The following is an 18,985-nucleotide window of genomic DNA, read 5'->3' as shown; positions in this document are numbered from 1 at the left end:
GCGGAGAACACTGGAGTCCACGTCTACATCGTGGCCCTTGTTTTCAAAACGTTTCCTGGTGAAATATTGTCATTTTGGGAAACAAGTCTGTCAGGAAGTCATTCCGGGCAAAAATCAAATCCACAGCACTCCACACAAATAACAAACAGCCTGCAAAGCCCTTCAGTGGGACTCCAAGAACTGCCATTTGGAAGGGAGGTCAGGAAGTGGATGGAGCACTCACATCTGGCGTTCTAAAGGGCTGGCCTGGGGGCTACATGCAGATGTGAGAAACCATTGGCCCTGTGGCCTGGCCTCTGCGTACTTTCTCTTTATTTTTTTTTTTTTTTCAGGACTGATTTTTGGCCATCAGGGCACTGAGTCACACAGACCTCAATTAACATTGGAAATGCCACTCAAACAGATTGACTATTTATCAAGGTGATGGGCCATTTTCACTGACTACTTTGAGTATTTATTTTTTAATTAGCCAAGTGCTAATTTGCTTAGCATTTCTTGGCATAATTGGTGCTGAGAGGTCTTTGAATCTTCACATGGTTCCTTTCGTCACTCACTTCCCAATGCACGCTGGCTCCTTGGGCATTTTGTAGAAATGGATGAGCTTGGTACAGTCCATATCTCTCTTTCCTGAAACCAGTGTGAAAACTGGCACTTTGACTTCTGGAGTGTCTCAAAAAGGAGATGTTAACAATAACAGACTCTTCCCAAAACACCTTTCACTGAGAGAGCGCAAAGTGTTTCACAACTGTTAACTATTTAAGTCACCCAGCACACCTGCATCCTGAATAAGAGCCACCCAGATAGCCCTCCCTGGGTGAAACGCAGTCCCATCTAGAGAAAAAGTCCCATGCGGAAGTCATAATTGCTGGAGTTGCACGTTGATGGACAGTTTTTGGTTAACATCCAAAACGGAGTGAACACAGTAATGAGATTTTCATTGGAGGTCCCATTGGATCAAGACCTGCCTTTTTTTCCCCCCATCTAATTGGAAAGATGATGCTTTTAGGCCTGTTTCTTAAGCGTAATCTATGGTCTGTAAGTTGCCTTCACTTCTGCACTAGCTGGTTGAAAATGCAAGAACAGAATGTGCCCATGGCTGGATGAGGATTCCAGCCAGCACAGAAAGCAAACAGAAGGTGGAGGGAAAGGCTGACTGAATTCATTCGGACTTGACTGCCAAAAATTCCCCAGATGTCAACTAAGAAAATTGCGAGTTCTACTACACCCCTGCTGCCAGCAGCCTGGGCAAAATCAGACACAGCAAGAGCCCAAGACCTAAAGCCAAGTAAGGGGAACCAGCCACAGGTTTAAGAAGAAAGAATTGACCAGAGCGGGGACAGATAAGAAACCTAGCTGAAGGCCATCACATCTGACATGGCCTCATTTCCTCTTCCATCACTCAATAACACATTGAGAATTCCCCCGGTCCGCCTTACCCCCCACCTAAAGCCGCACTCCCTGACATCCCTTCAGCAAAAAGGCCAGGCTCAGCAGGAAGTGGATTCCTAGGGTGTTAGCCCCAGGGGACTTGCTGGATTTGCTGGTTTGTTTTTACCATCGCTCTCCCTCCCTTGGGGAATCTTGACTTCCTTGGGAGCTGATCTTGTAAAACCTTCAAGGCTACTCAGCAACCTTACTGTTGCCTCCCACTCACCACAATGACTAACCCAAGCCTCACCACCTTCACAGCCCCAGCCCCAGCTCTGCCCCCTTCACTCTTAGCAGGAAGCCCTGCCGATGTCCTCACAGAGATCCGTGCCATCAAGTATGAACTTTTTATTCCTTCCCCTGTCTTCAAACTCATCTATGTATAGGTATTTCATCCTTTCTTCATTTCCACCCTGTGTCAGCAAGTGGTGTCCCTCCTCATCGCCAGTGTCTGGATTTCAGTCCCTCCCCACTTCTGAGTCCTTGCTACCTGGCTCATCATGTCTACCTCCTATGTCATCAGCCTTTCCCTCTCTGCACGCTTCCCACCCCCCAACCTATAAGAATGTTTAAGTCTCAGTTTGCAGGTCAACTCCTTCTGCTTGTCCTTTACATGTGGGAGTCCACCAGGTTCTGTCCTAAACTTGATCACAATCTCCCTATTGACTTCATATACTCCCAATGTCCAGATCCCTCCAAAACACCAAATACCCCTCAAATAAAATCCACAGCTCTCTGCCCTCATTTTCTTATGAGTTCCAGGCTCATATTTCCAAGTGTCTACTGATGATTGTTCCACCTAGACAGCTCACAGGCCTTTCAATGTTGGTATGTCCAAATTGAAGACATCTTTCCCACCTCCCACTTCACCTGCTTTCCCTCTCTTAATGGATAACAACAGCATCCACCCAGATACCCGAATCCAACACCTAGGAGTCACCACTGATAACTCTGATTTTCTACTTTACATGGATGTCTCCCTGTCCATCCTACTTCCTTAATATCACTGTCTGCTAACTGCATTCCCTCTCTCGACATTTCAGTAATCATTTAGTCATGTCATGAAGTCCTACCTGCTTAACAATTCTAGTGGCTTTGTTATTTATTCACTTCCCAATTGTGCTATTTTAATAGTCACCTGACTGGTCTCCTCACTTCCTCTAGGCCCCTCCAGCCTGTGCCCCATACTGTGAACAGAGCCGACTGCTCCTTCTTCTAGACTAACCAAGAACATTATCTTCCCTCTACTAGAAGTCAATACTTTTTTTTAATTGAAGTATAGTTGATTTACAATGTTTCAGGTGTACAGCAAAGTGATTCAATTATACATACATATATATAAATCTATTCTTTTTTTTCAAATTTTTTTCATTATAGGTTATTACAAGGTATTGAATATAGTTCCCTGTGCTGTACAGTAGGACCTTGTTGTTCATCTATTTTATATATAGTAGTTTGTATCTGCTAATCCCAAACTCCTAATTTATCCCTCTCCCCATTTCCCCTTTGGCAACCATAAGTTTGTTTTCTATGACTGTGAGTCTGTTTCTGTTTTGTAAATAAGTTCCTTTGTATCATTTTTTTTAGATTCCACATATAACACATATCATATGATATTTGTCTTTCTCTGTCTGACATACTTCACTTAGTATGATCATCTCTAGGTCCATCCATGTTGCTACAAATGGCATTATTTCTTTTTATGGCTGAGTAATATTCCATTGTGTGTGTACATATATATACACAACATCTTCTTTGTCTAGTCATCCGTGGATGGATATAAGCCAATACTTATAATAGCACGTATTATATGTCATAATCATCTGTTTACATGTCAGTGAGTCTCCCACTGGATTTACAGCTGCTTGAAGGCACACTCTTTAATTTGATTCACCTTTAATTCAGAGTAAATGAATGCATGTGATACTGTTGGGTTGTACCTAATAGGACAGCAAAAGACACTGTGGCTGTAACTACCAGAATGGCTCAAATTTAAAAAGGCAGATTAATACCAAGCGTTGGAACAACTGGAATTCTCTTACATTGCTAGGCAGGGTATAAACTGATACAAACACATTGGGTAACTATATGGCAGTAGATAGATGTCCTATGAAAACAGCAGAATTTCCTCCTAGATACACTCCCAAAATAAATGTATACACATGTGTACCAAAAAGACATACACAAAAACATTTATACGGCACTATTCATAATAGTTCCAACTGGAAACAACACAAATAACTATAAACAATAAAATGGATACTATACAGCACTGAGAAGGAAACTATTTCTATTTAAAAAAAAATAGATAAATCTCAAAAAAATAATGCTGAGTGAAAGAAGCCAGACAAAAGAATATCGACTATAGAATTCCATTCATATTAAGTTAAAAGACAGGCAAAATTAATCTATGGCATTAGTTACCAGGTTTATAACTAATCTTGGAGGGGAATAAAGGACTGGGAGGGGGCATTAAGGGGGCTTCTAGGATACTGGTAATGCCCTGTTTCTTGATCTGAGTGTTCATATTGGGAAAGTTCATCAAGCTGACATTTGTGATTAGTGCACTTTTTATGTATAATTCCTTCAAAAGTTTACTTTAAAAAAGTATATCTCAGGGGGAGGGTATAGCTCAGTGGTAGAGTGCATGCCTAGCATGCACGAGGTCCTGGGTTCAATCCCCAGTACCTCCATCAAAAAATAAACAAATAAGTAAACCTAATTACCTCCCTCTACAAAAAGGAAAAAAAAAAAGTATATCTCAAGGAACATTAACCATCTTTTCAACACTTAAGAGTTCCTCTGTTTTTGAAAATTTTTCTGTATTCTATTTTTGAGTTCCCTCTTGAAATTCTCTCCTCCATTTCACAGTTTCTGTCCTCATCTCTTGCAAGGACTATTGCTATTCTCCAAACTGAACTCTCTGCCCCTCCTCTTGTTTCTTTCCCTCCACATGCAGTTCATTCTCTAAAGCCCACAGTTGATCTCATCCTCTTCTCTACTCAAAATCCTTCAGTGGCTCCACTTGGTGGAAGAAAAGTCATTTAAGATGTAGCAATTGATTGGAAGATGGAGGTCTGAGAGAAAGAGTTGTCAGCGAAGATTCTTTGCAACTAGGTGACCTAGGGGCGGTGTCCAGGACAAAAAAATATGAAAGGCAAGAAGATGAGTGACCCCTGGAAGGGGATGATGAGCTCAGTTTAGAACCTACCATCCAAGATGGCCCCCAAGCTTCTCACCTGAGTTTGAAGTCAGTGGCTAACAAAATGGATCGGAGCTGTAATGATCTAATCAAAGATTAAACATAGTAGTGGGGGGAGTTGGGGAGGGAATAGATAAGTAGTGAAGAATAGTGAATAGCTCAGGTCAAACCTATACAAAAGGGGACTGATTTTCAAGAACAAAGAATAAATTCTTATCAGATAATTTGACCCTGAAGGAAGTTAGCCACAGCTATAGTTGATAACACCTGAAAACTCAAATCAATGCAGCAAATATTAGCTATGCTCCACTAAGTCAGTGCCCCACTCCTCACCTCCTCCATGGGCAGCTAGCACTGGTCAGGACCTGCAGCTGGAGGGGCCACCCAGGAGCTGTGGTGACTCCCAATGTCCTGTAGATCTATCTGTGTGGCCTTCCTAATCCACCGCAAACTCCAGGGCTGGGACTTCCTCCCATCAGAGTCTCTAACAGCCAGGAGTCAGCAGAAGAAACCACAGCCCAATCCCAAATCCTCAGCTCCTCCCCAGGTATTTAGGGCTGAGAAAAAGACACTGTTTCCTCTACTCTATTATGCCAACAAGGGCAGGGTCTTGAGGCCCTTCCCCGGACCTCACCCTCCAAGGTCCCACCTCTCTGCACCATTCCCTTTTAGATCAAAGTTCTCATTTTTCAATCTGTCTTCAGTAAGCTTGCCAACCCTTTAGTCTTAGACCCAGAATACTTCTTTTTCAGTGTTTATTATATATTGCTAAATTGGGTTGGGGGGAGAAGTAGGTTATAATATATCTATAGTATGTTCCTGTTTTAGTTATAAGAAATTTCTATGCTTATATAAGCACATTTGGATGTATATACACATGAAAAAAACTGGAAGGAAATAGACCAAAATGTGAACAGTAAGTATATTTTAGAAATGAGATTATGTGTACTTTTATTTTCTTGTGTTTTTCTATGTCACATCATTTTAAAATGCATATATATATTAATTTTTTAACTAGGGGTAAATCCTCCAATGTTCCTTTTAAAAAAAAACTTTTTTTGGAGGGGGAGGTAATTAGGTTTATTTATTTTAATGGAGGTACTGAGGATCGAACCCAGGACCTTGTGCATACTAAGCATGCACTCTACCATTGAGCTATATCCTCCCGCCCAACTAATGTCCTTTTTTATTCAAAAATTGAAAAGAATTTCCACTTCCACTATGGTGGAGTAAGTTGTTCAGAGAACAACCTTCCTGAAGTTAGCAACTATAAAGAAAAAAAGACAAGTTTAGAGATTCTGGAGAGGGAAAAAAAGCATATTTGGGATAGGAACTGAAGCTGGGAAGAAAGGAGTAGAGCATGGGATGTCTCCATTTTTAGAACTTGACCTGCACACAGAGCACTGACACGGCATGGCACCAGACAGCTGAAACCCCAACAGAAGACCTGCTATCTCTCTGGCCTGAAGAACCAGATGTCAGAACCCAGGGTAACTATGTTCACTTGCAAATGCCAGAAGAATCCTGGAAATGAGAGAAGGAGAACAGGAAAGCCCCATATTCTCTGCCAAAACTCAGCCAAGGTCTCTGGCTGACCCCTGGGCCCTTGAAGCATGCATGCCTGGGACAGACTCAAATCATACTACAGCGAGGCTAAAAGATTTGAACTGATAATTGAACTGACATCTTCTAAGGTGAGACAGAGTTTGCAGTTTGAGGCTAACCAAGTTAACTGCTCACTAAAACAAAAATCATCAACACTTTTTGGGGGAATATACTACAATCCAGAGTCTCCACAACCTCCCAATTACAATGTTCAGCATTTAATCTGAAATTATCCAACACACACACACACACAGAGACAAAAACAAAAACAAACAAAAAAACCCAGGAAACTGACCCACTCATTCTCAAGAGAAAAGGCAATCAGTGGAGTCCAACACAGAAATGACCCAGATGTTTAAATTATTAGCCAAGGACTTTAAAGGAGCTATTACAACTATAGTCAATGACATTAAAGAAAATATGCTTGTAATGAATGGGAAAAAGAAGGAAATCAAGAAAGGAAATAGAAACTATTCTTTTAAATCAATGAAATTCTAAAATTGAAAGATACAGTAACTAGAAAAACCCTCAATGGACTCAACAGCAGAATGGAAAAAACAGAGAAGGGTCAGTGAATGGGAAGATAAATCAGTACAAATTCTCCAATCTAAAGGAGAGAAAGAACAAAGATCAGAATGAGCAGAGCCTCAGGGAGCTGTGGGGAAAATATGAAAAGATCTAACATACAGATAATTGTCCCAAGAGAGAAGAGAAAAGAAACATTTTTTGATAACAGCCAAAAGCTTCCAAAGTTTGGTGAACCCAAAACAGGATAAGCATGAAGAAAAGCATGCCTAATACAGCATAATCAAGTGGATGAAAGCCAAGGATAAAAAGTAAATCTTGCCTGTAGCCAGAGAGAAACAAAATATTATACATGGGGGAATGATGATTCAAATAACCATGGTCTACTCGTCAGAAACCACAATGGCCAGGAGACAGTGGAACAACATCCTTAAATTTAGTGCTAAAAGAAACACTGTCAACCCAGAATTCTATAACCAGTGAAAGGATCCTTCAAGAGTGAAGATGAAACAAAGACATTTGCAGATAAAAGAAAACTAAGAGAACTCATTGTCAGTAGACCTGTACTCTTAAGAAAGAAGTTCTTTAGACAGAAAGGAAATAACATCAGAGGGAAACTCAGATACTCAGGAAAGAGTGAAGAACATTAGCAATAGCATCCAAATATAAGCTCACTAGTCAAAAAGTATTTATTTATTCAAATATCTAGATATAAAATACTGAAAGTGGTTTAAGGGCTTAAAAAGGGTATCAAAAGAATGTATTGAAAATATGAGGCTCACACAATATCAGTAAGGCCATAAGAAGTTTCCTACTGTTGAAGACATGGTTAGTCTCCCTTCTTCCTCACTGTAAATAAGTGGAGGTTTAACCAGTGAAGATGATTTTATCTCAGAGCTGGTCCAGAATGGATCACTTCCTGTGATGTCTGATCTGTACTGGGATGGTAACTTCTCTGTTCAGGGCCATTTATGTTCATCTCATTTTTAGAAATTTCATTCATTGCAAAAACTAACAAGAAGCCCTGTGTATGAAGGGATTCAATTCAGTCTAATTGTGAATAGTGTGAGGCTGAAAGCAATCATGCCCATTAAGAGGGGAATGATTAGCAAATGACTATCCATTAATGGCATAGAATATTAGGAATCTATTGAAGTATATTAGGTGAAAAATGAATAATAAAGTAAAAATGTGCATTCTGATGCTCAGTAAGAAAAGCAAATTATAAAATAACGGATTTGTCATGATCATAACTAGGCACGTACACATATTAATCCATTTGAGAAAATTTACTGAACACATACTATGTACCAGGTATAGTGCTGTGTCTAGGAAACACGAAGGTGAGAAGACACGGTCCCCTGCTTTCAGTCCTAAGGTTCAGTCTAAGTGGAAATTTTACAAACAAACTGAAAGATGTTGTAATTCACAAAACGCTTTTGGGAGGGGGAAGGAACGGTAAGCCTGCTGAAGAAGTAAGGCAATACTTCACAAAGGGGCTAAGACATATGTAGACAATAACGGAGAGGAATATGAAAAAAAGAAATCTGTTGTATTAGGGCAGAGAGATTGGCGGTCATCAAACTTTGTACTTCCAAATTTCTTATAATGTTAAATGTTTAAACGTTTTTATAATTTAAAAAACTGAAGATGTGAAAATGCAATTTTCTATATTCAGCCACTGTGGGAAAGGTTTATGTGAAACAAACTACAAATATGTTGTAAAAATAAAGAAAATACATTTTTAAAGGAAATAAAAAAAGGCTCTCAGGACATTCTCTCCCCCTCCCCACCGCCTTCTTACTTCCCTTAGGGACGGGCCAGGCAGCTCTCCTGAGTGGGCTACAGCATCTCCTGGCTGCCATGACAGCACACTTAAAATATCCACCCCAGATGGTCGCTGACTTACCTCTTTGCACTGAGATTATTATTAATAGTCTGAAGTCTTTATAGGGTATTTTGTTTGTTGTTTTTTTTAACCTGAAGTTGGGAAGTGGCCATACTAGAACTCCTCAAATCCCCATGGCCAAATTCCATGCTAGTGGGCTGACTGGTGCCCGCCACCCCCACAAAATATATGTCCATGCCCTACCGTCCAGAAACTGTGACTGTGACTTTATTTGGAAAAAGGGTCTTTGCAGATGTAAGATGCTTAGTAAGATGCTAAGGATCTTGAGATGAGTTCATCCTATATTTAGGATAAGCCCTAAAGCCAATGACAGGTGGCCTTGTAAGAGAAAGACAGAGGGAGATTTGGGACACTTAAGGGAAATAGCCATGTGAAGATGGAAGCAGAGATTGAAACCATGCAGCCTCAAGATAAGGAATGCCTGAAGCCACCAGAAGCTGGAAGAGGCAAGGAAGTTGTGATAGTTAATTTCCTGTGTCAACCTAGCTGGGCCACAGGATACTCAGATATTTGGTCAAATACCATTCTGGGTGTTTCTGTGAGGGTGTTTTGGATGAGATTAACATTTATATCAGTGGACTTCAAGTAAAGCAGATTGCCCTCCATAATCTAGGTGGGCTTCATCCAATCAATTGAAGGCCTGAATACAGAACAACAACAACGACAAAAAAAAAAAACAACAGGTTTTCCTGAGCAAGAGAGAATTCTCTAGAAGATGGCCTTCAGACTTCATCTGAGACCCTGGCTCTTCCTGTCTCTATAGCAGATTGTCTTAGGACTCAGACTGGAACATTTGCTCTCATGCAGCTTCAGCTTGCTGGCCCACGCTGCAGATTTTGAACGTGCCAGCCTCCATATTCCTTATAATTAATTGATCAATAGATTGATTGATTGATAGATCCTATTGGTTCTGTTTCTCTGGAGAACCCTGACTAAAACATACGGATCTTCCCCTAGAGGCTTCAGAAGGAGCACGGCCTTGATGGCACCTTGATTTCAGGCTTCTGGCCTCCGGAACTGTGAGAAAATACATTTCCAGTGTTTTAAGCCATCGTGCTTGTGGGAAATTTTTATGGCAGCCCTAGGAAACTAAGACAGACACCATGGCCCCTGACTTTTTGAGGACCTGGGCCAGGTGACCTATGGAACATTTTGAGAAACATGGACTTCCCTGAGGATTTTTATTTTTTTATTTTTATGGGGGGAGGGGGGAGATGGGTTTGTTTGTTTTTTAATGGAGGTACTGGGGAATGAACCCAGGACCTCGTGCCTGCTAGGCATGCACTTTACCGCTGAGCTATGCCCTCCCCTCACTTCCCCGGGTATTTTTAAGCCCAGCATGTACGAGTCAGGGGCATATGCAGAAGAAAGCACAGTGTCATAGAAACAGCCACGTAGACGGTGATTCAAGTCCTGGTTCTAGGGTTCTAGCACTTACCACCTGAATGGACTCAAGAACCTCAATTTTTATGAAGCTATTTGCTCATCTAGGCAATGAGGATACTTCCTATCTTTCTGGGGTCCGATGAAGAATAAAGGTAACATAGGTAAAGGGCCTGGTCCACAGTAGTAATAATACATTGTTTTTCTTTTCCTCCCCACCCGCTTCCCTCCTTCTCCTCTAGTATGAAAGATCTGCAGACAATGCTTCTTCCAATTCCAGCCAGCCTGACATCCCTCGACTCCAACCAGAAAGCCTTAATCCAATTTTCCCAGCACGTGTAGTGAGCAACCAGTTCCTGCCTCAGTTCTTTGCACCCTTTTGCCCCACCTACCAAAGTCCTCTTCCTCCTGAAAGGCACAGATGCTCCCCTCCACCAGCAAGTTTTCTCCGTCAATACGGAGCCCATGGTCCTCCCTCCATCCTCAGAACTCCTACAACATGCGTTTTCGGAACAGATCCTCTGACTCTTAGTGAGGACCTTACTCGGCTCCCCTTCCTCTCGGAGCAGCCAGTCCCAGCCTGCCATCAGGCACTGTTTGGGAACTGGAAAACATTTCCCATAGAAACACCGTTATGGATAGTAGTCAGACTAGCAAAAAGTTTGCTCTATACTCTATTGGGCTTTGAGCATCTGGAAAGCAGGCCCCACATCCATTCCAAGTATAATTATGATCCATTATGCAGGAGGAGCAGCGGTATAGACGCTGCCCCTCTGTTCTGGCTGCACCATCTTGCATAGCTGCCTCCTGGGCTCATAGCCATCCATTCCATCCCAGGAAGGCTGCCTTATTCCCCAGGGCCTGCTGTCAGGCAGGTCCTGGACCAGACCACCCAGACAGGTGGCTACAGGTGTCAAGAGAGAGGCCACCAGCCCAGCTGGGCACCTGGCATGGAGCTGACTCAGCCTGACAGGCAGGAAGTGCTTCCCAGATCCAATGGGGAGGAGTGGGCCTCCTTGCCCTGGTGTGTGGCTTAAAGGTAGTGGCTGCAGGCTGCAGAGGGACTGGATGGGGGCGGGGGGAGGGGGTGGTGCCTGGCCCACACTGAGGCCACAGTGAGCCCTGGTATCTTTCCTGGGACAGGGCTGCCTTTTCAGCCCCACCCAAGGCTGGACAACCAGTCACTTGCCTTTCACTGAGGTGAGGCTCAGAGATGGGCAATCCCTCCTGCTGCAGGTCAGGGCTGGGGGCTCCTCCTCTGAACGGACCCACAGAGAGGCCGAGAGCGCAGCTCAGCACCCTGCTGGGGGCCGGATGGGCGAGACTAACGTTTGGGTCTGGGTTAGCTCATTTAACTCCTTACTGCCTTCTACCCAGTCCTGAAACTAGCATTATCAACATCACCTGGTAGCTTATTAGAAATGCAGACTCTCAGCCCCCACCCCTACATGTACTCATTCAAAATCTGCATTTTAATAAGATCCCCTGGTGATTCGTATGCGCATGAAAGTTTGAGAAGCACTGCCTTAATTGTTAAAGGCAGAATGGAATGAAACCTAAGATTTGCAATTTGATGATTTGGGACTGCAATGGTGGATCCCAGCCACGGCCAAAGCAGAAAAACTTCTGCAACAAGGCTGGTGTGGATAAGAGTCCAATTCCCTGTAGCCCAGCCCAGGCTTCCGAAGCGCCAGAGAGGGAGTTTCCAGCTGAGATACATCAGGGACTTCGTCTGTGAGGAGGGTCCACAAACTAGGGACTGCCTGTTTTTGTATTTATTTGTATTTATCATATTTTCTCAACTAGACTACGAGGTTTAAAATGTCAAGAATCATATATGTATGAGTGTATATATTATAGAAGAAAATGGTATATAATTAATGACCACAAGCTCTAAAGTAGGCAAACCTGCCTTGTGGGCTGAGAATCTCCACTAATTTACAGTGTGGTTTTAGCCAGGGCGCAATCCCTTTCCTGCAGTTCAGGGCTGGAGGTCTTTCGGAGGCTTTCAGTGACTTTCCGTGACGCAGTTTCCTCACCTGCACTATGAATACTAGTGGAAAAACTACCCGGAGAATGAAATGAGTAAACATCAAAAATGTACCTGATAAATAACCTCCCTGAAACAGTCACACCTTTCGCTTTGAATCTCACCAGTGCCAGCAGGTTTTAAATGCTAAATAAAAATATGCTAGGCGATGCATCACCTGGATGGTCCTGAATAAAATGCATTTTAAATAACTCTTGCTGTTTTCTTAAATGTTTTGCCAAATATCAAAGCAAGCCATCCTTGTTATGGAAATCTGGGAAAAACACAGGAAAGTCTTAATGAAAAGTCTAGCTCCTTCCTTGCCGCCCCCAATCTCGTGGAAGCTGGGGATCAGGTGAGTTCAAGATTTGGCTCCACTGGTAACCCACCGCCATGGCCCAGGACGGCATTGCTACTGGGGGTGTAGGGGACGTTAATATTGCGATACAAGAGGTGCTGAGGACCATCCCATTCGGGAGGGCCTAGCATGTGGAATTCCTGAAACTGCCAAAGCCTGTCTTTGTGAGCTTGCATCCAACAGGGATGAGCTTGTGTCTGTGGAGTTGGTGGAGGCCCTTTGTGCTGAAACCCAAAGCAACCTAATTAAGGTTGGTGACCACAAGAAACTAGGGGAATGCATCGGCCTCTGTCAAACTGACACAGAGGCAAGCCCCCTGAAGCGGTTGGTTGCAGTTGTGTGGTAGTTTAGGACTACGGTAAAGGGTCTCAGGCCAAGGATGTCGTCGAGGGGGAGTGCTTCAAAGTCAAGAAACAAATAAAACACTTGGCTTCTGTGTCTTTTTGGGGGGAGGGGGGAGGATTAGGTTTATTTATTTATTTAACGGAAGTACTGGGGATTGAACCCAGGACCTTGTACATGCTAAGCACAAGCTCTACCACTGAGCTATACCCTCCCGCCTCTGTTTCTAAAAAAAAAAAAAAAAAAACTGAAAATTTTGCTATAATAAGACCACCCAGCAACATAACATGTTGGTGCTAACATTTTGGAGTATTTCCTTTCGGATACAGAGATAGAGATAGAATGAATACGAAGGTCATGATAATGATCTGTTATTACTGTTGTTTCACACAAAGGTTTGTTGGTCTCTGAAGACAATGAGCCAGCGGGATTTCCTTCCTTGCTGAGCGCTGAGTGTGGGGATTCTGGAAACCCAGACCTTGAAACCAGCCCAACTAAGACAGTTCCCTAGAACCATGGCTTCCCTGTTACTCAGATCTCCAAATGATGTGCGCTGCCCAGCCATACTTCCCAAGACTCTGTGCAGAATAGAAAGTCATGAAATGAGAATGCATTTGTATTGGTGACCAGTCAAACAATCTGTGTTTCAAACCCAAAGCCATTTTTTTTAGTGAAATAACGAGGAGTTGAAATAAGGGGCTAGGAGACAAGTGCCTTTGAAAATTTAGCTCTGGCTTTGTCTACCACAAACCCGCTAAGCCCAGCAGAGTTTCCACTTTAATTGGGAGAGAGAGAGGAGGTACTTGAAATTGAGCAGGAGACACATTCCTTCATTGATCTAGGGGAGAGGAAAGCCTGTTAGGCAAACAAAAAGCCTTGCGTTCTCACATTCACTGTGCTGGTCCTAAGAGGCGCTGGCATCCTGAACGAGTGGCGAAGCTCTAAGGCACCTGGCATCCAAATAGGTGAGGATTTAGAAATCAGAATCCTTGTTGGACCCTGCTCAGCAGCCTCCAGGGACAGCCTATTCAGATTCAGGCTGGGATGCTGGCAGGCCTGAGCCCCTACTCCCAAAAGAATTTGGGGCTGTGGGCCACTGGTCTCTGGGGTCTTTTTCTGCCTGGGCCTGACACCCTGGCTTTCATATGCTGGAGAAATGCTGTTTCTCTAGCCTCCCTTGTCTACATCTTATTCTTGATCCTGAAGGTGTTAGTTTTGAAATAGAAAGTCATGGACTCAAGTTCTCATTTCTGTCATATGTGAATGAGGCTTTGGCTGCTGCACTGAGCTCCTTGGGTCCTCAGTTTCAAGATGTGTCAAATAAGGCTAGTGATGTTACTTCCCTCCTTGGGTTATTGTGAGGGCTCATCGAGATGGCCTCCAAAAAGTGTCTGGGCTCAGGGAACATGTTCAGTCAATGAGAGTCAGAGTAGGGGGTTCCCTCCTCCGCCGCCCCGTACCTGATAGACTGTCATTTCTTTAATCCAAAATTCACTTCTCTTTCATCTCTTCGCCAAATCCTTGATGCTGATTTCCTGTCTGGAGTCCAGCCTCTTTTGCTTTCAATTGGTCCAAACCGCTGCTTCTTCAAAATATTGTACATCTTTCTCATACCTGTGACTAGGACCCCAGCAAGGGGCTTGGCTCCACCTTTTAGCCCCTCCCCAGCTCATCCCCCACTGCCCCTGGCCTTTCCTTTCCTTGGAGAACATTCATTCACTTCTTCCATTTCACTTGTCTCCTTTGACAGCATTATTGGGCCAACCTTCCAGTTTTGATTCACTAAGTCATCTTTCTTCATTCGAATCACACTCACTTCAAAAGGCTTGCTTAAAAAACAAACCCAGAAAAGACAAGTAATCAAACTCAAGGGGGTAGAGGGGAGTGTTTGTTCCTCTCACTGGAAATCAAAGCATAGTTACCCTGAAAAACACAATCAACTTTCTAAGAAAGATGATTGTGAGGAGGGTATTGCTCAATGGTAGAGCCCACGTGTAGCATGCACGAGGTCCTGGGTTCAATCCCCTGTACCTCCATTTTAAAAAAAAAGGAAAGATGAGAACCTGTGCTGGGAAGGGTTTGATGAAGGAACACTCTCACCTGCTTTAGGTCAGCGTCTATTGGTTCAACCCTTTGGAAAGCATTTGGGCAAGATTTATGGAGCCATAAACATGTTCCTGCTCATTAACCCCATATTTCAATTTCTAGGAGCTGACTTTAAGGAAATAGTAAGAAATTTGGGTGAAAAGCATTATGCTAATATATATTCATTGTAATGTTAGTTACAATAAATATTGGAAACCACCTAAAGAGCCAACAAGAAAATTGTAAAATGAGTGACACTGAACCCCCTAGGTGTAGTCCGAAGTTATTAGTAACTTATTAGTTACTTATAAAATAGTAACTATGAAGTATCTACCTAAAAGAGTTGACTGTGTAGAAAGCAAGGTAAAACAAAGTGTGTGTTTGTATATAGGAATAAATAAGGAAAGACTTAAAATTAAAATACTACCAGTGTCTGCGCTGAGGAGTTGTAATTATGAATAGGGAGGGAGTTTTCTTTTTCTCTACTTTTCAAAGGTTCTGTAATGTGGTTCTTTTACTGTTATAAATATATATAAATTATATATGTTACTTTTATAAATATATATCTGCAGCCTCCCTGGAATTAAGGAGATCAGAACAAGAAGTTCCCTCCCCAAAGAATGACCACCACACACAGCCATGTTAGTTCAACCACCAAGAAACCAACCCCCTAAGGGACCCTATTTTGGGATCCACTAATCCCAAAGCCAGAGCCTGGAAGATGAGCCGGGTCTGGGCCCTTCCCGCATGGGAACACTTGCTAAATCTTGGGCTTGTACGAAACACCTGGAGGATGGGAATGCGAGGAGGAGGGGAGCTGGGCCCTCGGGCCGTCCCTTCCCCCCACCCTCCCCGCCACCGCCTGGGGGAAGGGAATTCCAAGTAGAGTCAGGGAAGAAAAAACTGGGACTATACACTCTTAAGAGACCGTGAATTGGGGCCAAAACTTCCCAGGAAGAAAGTTTGAGTGGCCATTTGGAAAACTGAAAGAAACAATTCAGGTGTGTGTGCTCCCGCAGTGATTGGGAACGAGGGACTTTTCCAAGCCCCGGACTGGATTGTGGAGACAAAGGAACTGGATTGGAGACAGAGTGTTTTAGGGCTGGGAGAGACTTAAAGAGGAAGTCGAAAAGGAACTCAAGTTTCCTGAGTGCTGGCTCCGATGTGCCTGACACTTTAAAAAACATTATCCCTTTAATCCTCAGGATAGCTCGGTCAGGAAGGTATTATTGTCCTTGATTTTACAGGGGAGGGAACTGAGGCTCAGAGAATAACTGTCCAAGGTTACACACCGGCCAGCGGCAGAGCCAGGAGGCAGACCTCCAGCTGCCTGACTCCAGCGCTGTGTCCTTTCCTGTAGGTCTAAGCCAACCCCTTTCTTTTGAAGATGAGGAACCTGAAAGCCAGTGAGGGGAAGTGAGTCCACCTTGCTGCAGAGCTCATCAAAAAGAGGGCAGGACTCTGATCCCCAGCCCGGAACTCTTTCCACTACCCACCAGGGCTGCCGCTCACCTCTGCCAGGAGGCTTCTGCCCAACCTGCTGCTTCTATCAAGTTCCCCTTTCTGGAGCAACTCCTGATGGATTGAGAAGCCCAGGCTGATGTCTCTCTGGGTTCCTTGCAATTTGGGGCTTACTTTCATTAGTATCACCATTATTTTTATTTCATTTGATTGTTCACTTCTTTATTTCCTCCAGGGCTGGGAGTATGTGTGGAAAAACATTATCTGTGAAGGAAAGAACATGTAACTGAATACATAAAAGCTGTTTGCCCTGGGGCTTTATGTTTGAAACCGAAGTCAGCAGGACCATTGAGTGTATTATCTGGATGATATCTAATACCACCACTTTAGAGTGTGAGAATGAACCCTTTTCTTAAAAGAAAAAAAAATCAGAAAAGAATATTGACCTTCCTAATGTTTCCCAGCACAAAGAAATCCATCTACTGTAGATTCCAAGACAGACCAGACCAATATGTTGACATGCTGGGCTCAGATTTCATTCCTGAAAATCTGGAACCTTATGCTGTATAAATAACATGATCTTTTCCTTCGTTCGAATCAAGGGGGAAAACAGTTGCTGGCAAGATCTCAGAGTCTGCCCTCCCCCGAACTGTCCCCACAAGTCCTAACTTGCTACCCACAAGTCATGACTCGCATATTTTCATTTGAAGAGCTTTGAAACGTCGTGGAAATCATAGGGGGAAAGAGAACCAAATCCTCCTGAGAAATAGAGTAACGGGAATTTAAAAAGAAAGCAAAAGAGCATAAAAGGAAATGTCTCACATATATAAGCATATATTGAATTAGTTCTTGGGACTGGATAGTCCATTTTCTAGAAGAACAAACTGATGTCCAGAGGAGGAATATACCCAAAGCCATAGAAAGAAATAGCTAACTTTGAATTCTGGTCACATTTTCACTTCTCTGGGTCAATCAGAAAAGCTCAATATCATATTTTAGTCTTGGTAGCAAAAATTTCTGCCTAAACGCCTGTCATTTCCTGAGAAAAAACTTTTATATCACCAAAGTTATTATTAGAAGTCGTTATCATTCTAAACATCGTTACACGTCCCAGAGTAGTATTACATGTGCTACCATTTAAATTACAGCCAAGCCTCTGATATATTTTTAGATTTTTCAAAAAGCAGGAGGGTTGAGGGCAGTGGCCATGCCTTAATTTTCTTTTCATTTCCCAGAGTGCTTAGCACTGTACCTTGCGTCATTCATATCGACCAGTTTCAATGAATGGAAATGCGCCTATTGGCCCATTCCTAGGCTCTTCCTGTGGTGCATTCTCAGAGACAATGGAATGTACTATAGACATAGAACTTGGTTGGAAGCTCAGTGACCTTGATTGAGTGATTCCAGTACATATGTTGGGAATAGGAGCAGGATCTCTGATGCTCTGCTGATTTTTTCCATGCAGACAAATTCCCCTATAGTCCATTCTCACCAGCATGCCTTCCAGGGTGTCCTCATTGTCATCAAGATCAAGTCCAAACTCTTCATAGGGTCCTGTGTGGCCTACCATGCCAACTCCATTACCCAGGTGTCCCCAACTCCTACACACCTCTGCCCTGTGCTGGTGCCACAGCAAACTGTTTTTAGTCTTTGCTCCTCCACCGCCCACCAGCCAAGGCCAGGCTGTTAGATGCCTCCATGCTTCTTCCTTGAACACCCAATTCTCACCTAGTCTTGGTGAGTGAACTTCTACTTACCCTTTATTTAGTTCTCCTGTCATTTCCTCCAGGAATCTCCCCTTATGTCTGCATTCAGAGTACAGCATTTTCCCTTTGCTGTGCCCTCACAGCACAGCACACGTCTGTACGTAGCACCTACCACACTGAGTTGAAATACATTGCTTAGATGCCTGTGTCCCCTGCAAAAGTATAATCCTTTTCGAGGGCAGGGATGGGATCTTGCTCGTTTCTGAGTTCACGATGCCTAGTATAGGGCCTGGTCAGAGCAGATTGGCCCATTTAACGATGTCTAAACTGCCCTGAGGAGTGTTAATGGGTGAGACCACAGCAAAAGTGTGGTAAGGGTATGCTCTCTTAGTTGGGGGAGGGATCAGAGGGAAAGACTAGCATTTCTGGGGTCTCACAACCTCCTTATAAGGAGGATTTTTTTCCCATTTCCTGGAAGGAAGCGTCAGGGTAACAGTCAAATGTCCCTGTTGCTTGGACTTCGCCCCACCCCCCACCCCTCGACTCTATTGCCACTCTACCCCACACCCCCACTCCCCACTATAAGGCCTGATCTTCTGTGAATAAGGTGTCAGGGTAACAACTGGCTTTAAAATTCTATCAGACATCTCAGGATCTACCGGCAGACCTCACCCATCTTGCAAAACAGCAGCCTCTCAGATGGACTGGCTGTCTTCTAGAATGATGCAGGAAGCTGGGATCCAGAAAGATGAGCCAAAGGTCAGTTACTACTTTAAAAGTGGTAAGATCATACTTTCAGGAAATAAGGTTTTATTACTTTCAATCATGTAATAACTGTAACAGAGTGTTGCCCAAGGAGGTTGGGTTCACCTCTTTGAATGACTGTAAGGAAATAAAGTGGAACAATCACATTACTATGGGCAAAGGATTCCAAGTAGGTGCTTTAAAGATA

The 18,985-nt window shown here is 43.3% G+C and overlaps 1 pseudogene; it reads left to right on the top strand.

Moving 5' to 3' along the window:
* The first annotated feature begins 12,474 nt into the window (after window positions 1-12,474).
* LOC123612322 (small ribosomal subunit protein eS12-like) lies at window positions 12,475-18,017 on the top strand (annotated as a pseudogene).
* The last annotated feature ends 968 nt before the right edge of the window (window positions 18,018-18,985 follow it).

This window comes from Camelus bactrianus, chromosome X (genome assembly GCF_048773025.1).
Source record: "Camelus bactrianus isolate YW-2024 breed Bactrian camel chromosome X, ASM4877302v1, whole genome shotgun sequence".
Taxonomy (NCBI): Eukaryota; Metazoa; Chordata; class Mammalia; order Artiodactyla; family Camelidae; genus Camelus; species Camelus bactrianus.
Note: the sequence above shows the minus strand (reverse complement) of the source record. Positions and strands in the feature narration are given on the sequence as shown.